Source organism: Nicotiana attenuata, unplaced genomic scaffold, assembly GCF_001879085.1.
Source record: "Nicotiana attenuata strain UT unplaced genomic scaffold, NIATTr2, whole genome shotgun sequence".
In the NCBI taxonomy this organism is placed as follows: Eukaryota; Viridiplantae; Streptophyta; class Magnoliopsida; order Solanales; family Solanaceae; genus Nicotiana; species Nicotiana attenuata.
Genome location: NW_017670947.1, coordinates 165,046 through 170,639, shown reverse-complemented (window position 1 = coordinate 170,639; position 5,594 = coordinate 165,046).

Sequence of the window (5,594 nt, the reverse complement as noted above, 5' to 3'; positions counted from 1 at the left end):
AGAGACTTAGTTCCTATTCCCCCTACCCCCCCCCCCCCTTAAATCCATCCATCCTGGCGTTCCTCTCCTAGCTAGCTGTAGAAGTTTGGCATTGACTCATATCTCGTATATTAACAAAAAAATAAAAATATAGGAGGGAAGCATAGACGTATAACCTCCGATTCTAATGGTGTAACCACTTACACTTGCTGGCTACCTTGCCAATAAGGATTATTTTATAAATCAACCAAAGTGCTAGTAGAGGTGGGTTAGTAGGATAGATAATTACCATACCCCTAAGATAGGAGGACGTACTCCTCTATTTACAATTGGTCCTATTAAAGTAAATGAGGGAGACTCCTCCCTTACATCACAATATTATATATATACTAGCTAAGGAACATCAAAAGTGTACATTGGTTCTTCTAATACAATGTAAGAAAGAGTATGATTGTTCTTCATAGGAGCTATAACATTTTTGTACAAGAAAATAGCCATAATGAAGAAATACAGAATGTAAGTACTCAAAAAAGAACACATAAACCTACACAATTTTATCTTTGTCAACGATTTGAAGGATCACGGTACAACTATTACTTGATCAATGTACAGTTAATTTAACTATTAGTGGTAGTTTATTTGTAACAATAATTACTAGGTCGGTGTAACACTCCGTAAATTCGAGCTGGTTGTGGACGTGTTAAATGAGTATTAATGTGACATCATAGACATATGAAGTCCATCAGGATGAGTATGAGTGGAAATAGTTGTTTTAGAATCAGGATGGAGAGTGAGGTGCATAAGATTCGATAAAATCGACTAAGTTTATGAAAGGTCTGTCTTCTAGCAGGATTTCATGCACATTTGCTGGGAATTTGGGAAAACATAAAATATGGAAGTTGTTGCCCTTTAAAATATCTTTCCAATGATATATTATGAGGCCCAAACAGACCTTTGTGCAAACAGTTATATGTGTTCTACTGGACAATGCACAGTCTGCACGCTCATGTGCGCGCCCAACTATTCCCGTGCGCGGCCGTGCACTTGTGTGGCGCTACCACTGCCTTTTATGCGTGTTCAAGTGCATGGTTGGGCCTTTAGCTGGGCGTACCCAGGAAGCCATTTTATAAGCCCTACTTCGTCCCCACTCCCCAAAATACAAAAACTTGCTCTAGAAAGGGAAGCTCTCAAGAACGCAACTTCCTCCAAGGTCCCTCCATTATCCAAGGTAAGTTCTAATGGTGATTCTAAGATAATTTCAGTTGTTCAACACCTTATTAATATAGGTAAACCCTCCAAATCATTAGATATTTAAATAAGGCATCATTGTTGAGAAAAGAAACCCTAGAACTCGAATTCAAGAGGATTGAACGTCAAAGAGGTAATATCTTCACTCTCTAATTGATTATATCATTGGATTAACGATTGTTGGACTTTAAATGCATGAGATATGAGTTTATGGGTTTGATGAAAAAGCATGAACGATTATACATTTGGGTTGTTGATTGTTGATTATTTATTAAGGGTGTCGTTTATCTTATGGGTAGCGAAGAATGCTATTGATTATAACAAATTGGGATTTTAGAATCTATCTATGAGCAAGAGAATGAGTTGTTGGCGTAGAAACACCATTAATAAGGGATATGAAGATTTATGCCCACCAAGTATTTGATAAAATATCTAAGTGACTAAAACATGAGTATTAGTGCTAATATTGGTTCCTCTTGATATATATTGCCATAGATTATCGTTGAAAGAGGCGACGAGTAACATTGTGATACACCTAAAAAAGCCAGAGTCAAGGTATGTGAGACTAACTCTCTATATTTGGGAATGTCAATGATTCTCCCTACACTACGTTTCTTATACAATATTACTAATTGCCTTAGAAATATAGTTAAGCTTAGTTCCTTGAATAGTTGAGAACTTCTATTCTCTAGCTTCGTAATTTGTTCACGACTTTCATTCTGAACGTTGTGAGATCAGTGCGTAATCAGGTTTAATGCCCATGAGTCTCTATCTAGATTACTTAGCATGTCATAAAAAGATGAAGTTTCAGTTTTCATAATAGTTCATGAATACATGTCGCAATTTATTCCTATTCAGCATTCCGGTATCATGTAACTCTGTAGTAACTCTGTATCACGTATTGCAGTATGATTCTCAGTTCCTAAATTTAAATTTCTGAATATTGAACACATGTATGTCACGACCCAAAATTCAACTATTCGTGATGGCACCTAACATCACCTGCTAGGTAAGTCAAATAATAACAATTCAATACCAATGAGGTTTACTGAGAGAGATAAAGATAATATAACACACACTTCTCAAGGACTAGTAGTACAAATCATGAGCTTCTAAGATTTAGAATTTACAAAGCTGGTATGAAATAAAATATATCATCTGTTTGAAATATACATGAACAGATTAAAAATTCTAAAGCTACCAATAACAAGAGGCAGTTATGAACGGATCACAGGTACATCTTTAATGCTAGCTCCCGTCATACACAGCAACATCAACACCCGAAATCTGCACGCAAGGTGCAGAAGTGTACTATGAGTACAACCGACCACATGTACTCAATAAGTACCAAACCTAACCTTAGGTTGAAAGTAGTGACGAGCTAGGACAAAGGTCAGAGTCCAACACCAATAACCAGTAACAGTTCATAACAATATAATGAAAGTAACACAAGTAATAACTCAACGATAAAATACCCAACTCGTTAACAGTTCCATAAAATAGACATTTGCTTTTCAAGTATAACAGTAAAACTCAAATCTTTTGCCGAAATCACCGAAATGTGAGAAATTTTGAAAACTATAATTTTTTCCAAAAACTTTCTTCCACAATAAGAAATTTCATTATCAAATAGCATGAGAAAAGTACATCTCTATGCCGACATGTCAATGTGCATGCCAATGCAATGCAACATAGTGATAAAATCATATACATGCTCTTTGAGTAGAAATTTCACTCAGCACACTCAATCACTTAATCCTCCCAATCACCCAGCCCTCTCAATCACTCATTCCTCACAATCACTCATTCCTCACAGTCACTGTGGGTGTGCAGACTCTGAAGGGGCAGATCCATCCCAGGCACTATAATAAGCCAATCATGGCATGAATCAATATAACATGCTGTGGCTTGCAACCCGATACCATAAATATCCTCATAATCAGGCCCTTGGCCTCACTCAGTCATCAATCTCTCCAGTCTCCTGGGCTCAAAAATGTCGTGAAAATTAGCCCAAAAATGATGATATAATATATCAATGAATAGCAATAGAAACTGAGATATGATATGAAATGTATGAACATGACTGAGTATGCAATTACAATTTAAGCATACAACCCAATGGCAGAAATGACCTCAATGGGTCCCAATAATACCAGCATACGCCTAAGCATGATTTCCAACATGAGTCACAACTCAGTTTCTCTAACACATAGCACATACATGGAAAAATAACAAGTCATTTGACGACACAATTCCACGGAATCAATTGAGTCATAATTTCTATGATGCACGCCCACACGCCCGTCATCTAGCATGTGCGTCACCTCCAAACCGATCACATAACACGTATAATCAGGGGTTCATACCCTCAACACAAAGTTTAGAAGTGCAACTTACCTCGAACAGCTCGAATCCAATGCCGAGCAAGCTAAACAATACTCCAAAAATGCCATTCCCTGCGTATCAACCTCCGAACGCCTTCCTATCTCCTCAATTCAAAGGAAAATGATAAAAAAGTCGAACAACGTGCAATTTAATCAAAATATACTCCAATGCTTACAATTTAACAATTTATAACATTTTCGACTCCGCTCGGAAAGTCAACCAAAAGTCAATAGTGGGGCCTACGCCTCGGAATCCGACGAAACTCACAAAATCCGACAACCCGTCAAATTTCGAGTCCAACTGTATACGGTAAAAACCAGAGGGCTCGATTTTGTGATCACTAGGGCGCCTAAAAAAAGACCACCCTCGGGAGGCTCGAAGTCTAGCTCGGAGTTCGCCCCCGAGGGTTTGCGATGATCGACCTCGAGGTAGTGCAAACCAACGGCTGCGGCGCACCAGCGGGAAGTTCCCAAGGCATATGATCAAAACCAACAAAGCCTGCAAGGGAAACACTAGTTTGTACCAGACTAGTAAGTAGTTGTTCCAGCTATGTTTCTTTGTAATAATTACTCATGTACTATGATGGGATTTCCCTCCTTATATAAAGGGGGATCCTTGTCATTTTGCAGAGCCATCTCATAGACAAGATACAATACACTACATTCAATACAAGAATATTCTCTGCTCTCTGACTCAAACATACTCTCTATTTGGCTCTATTTCTTACATTTATTGCTTTATTTACATTTATTATATCTCATTAATTGTTCTTCATTTATTGCTTGTTATTGGTCATAAAGAGCTGCAATCACAACCCTAATAGCTGTTAATCCTTCATCGATTGACCCTTTAGGAGCATCTGACTTGACACCGAAGCCCCGCACGCACTAGCTCGAGGCCCGATTCTCAACCGTTTTGTTTGGTTTCTAAAGCTATCTTCAATTTCTTATCTTAATTTCTAACCTCGTCACTTAGCACCTACTGCTTAACAACTAGCATAAAAATAGATCACATATTTATAGAACAACAAAATCAAATCTAATTGTTATTACCATTTTCAAGGTAAATAGTTTGGCGCCCACCGTGAGGCTAAAAATAATAGTGATTATTTTCTTGCCGGTTCACTACGTAACGCAAGTTATCTTTCACACTTTTTCTTGTCCAAGATCTTTGATTTCAGGTCAAAATGTCTAACTTAGTAAATGCACATGGAAACGACGGTCTTGAGGACCATGGAGAAAATGGTGTAGCTGCTCCAGGTGTTGGTGTGCCACCACAAAACCCTGAGGAGGCACAAGAACAAAAATCCTGTGGACGCGGTATCGCGCAATGCTCAGCATGTCGAGACAAGCTCTTACACCAACATGAGTATACACCAAGGAAACCAACAAGATGCTCAAAAAACCCCGGCTCAGGAGGAACAAGGGGTTAGCCTTCATGTCATTTTCGAGATGTTACAAGCACAACAGCTGGCAATTGTTCAGCTGCAAAGCCACCAGAAAACTCCAAGCATAGTAGCACTAGGAACGGCTCCCTAAAACGAGCAGGTACCGGAAAGGTCGAGTGAAAACGGGTCGATAGCCAACCCCGCCATCTTAAAGATACTCGAAGACCTTACAAAGAGGATCGAGTCAGGATAAAAGAAGATAGAAGCCAACGACAAGAAGGTAGAGACCTACAACTCGAGGGTCGATCGAATTCCGGGTGCACCCCCGATCCTGAAGGGCGTCGATTCGAAGAAGTTCATGCAAAAGCCGTTCCCACAGGAAGCGGCTCCAAAACCCATCCCAAAGAAGTTTAGAATTCCTGACCTTCCGAAGTACAACAGAACCTCAGACCACAACGAGCACGTCACTGCTTACACTTGTGTAGTGAAGGGCAATGACCTAAGGGACGACGAGATCGAATCCGTCCTACTAAAAAATTTTGGGGAGACGCTTTTAAAAGTGGCAATGATGTTGGTATCACAACCTAGCCCCGAA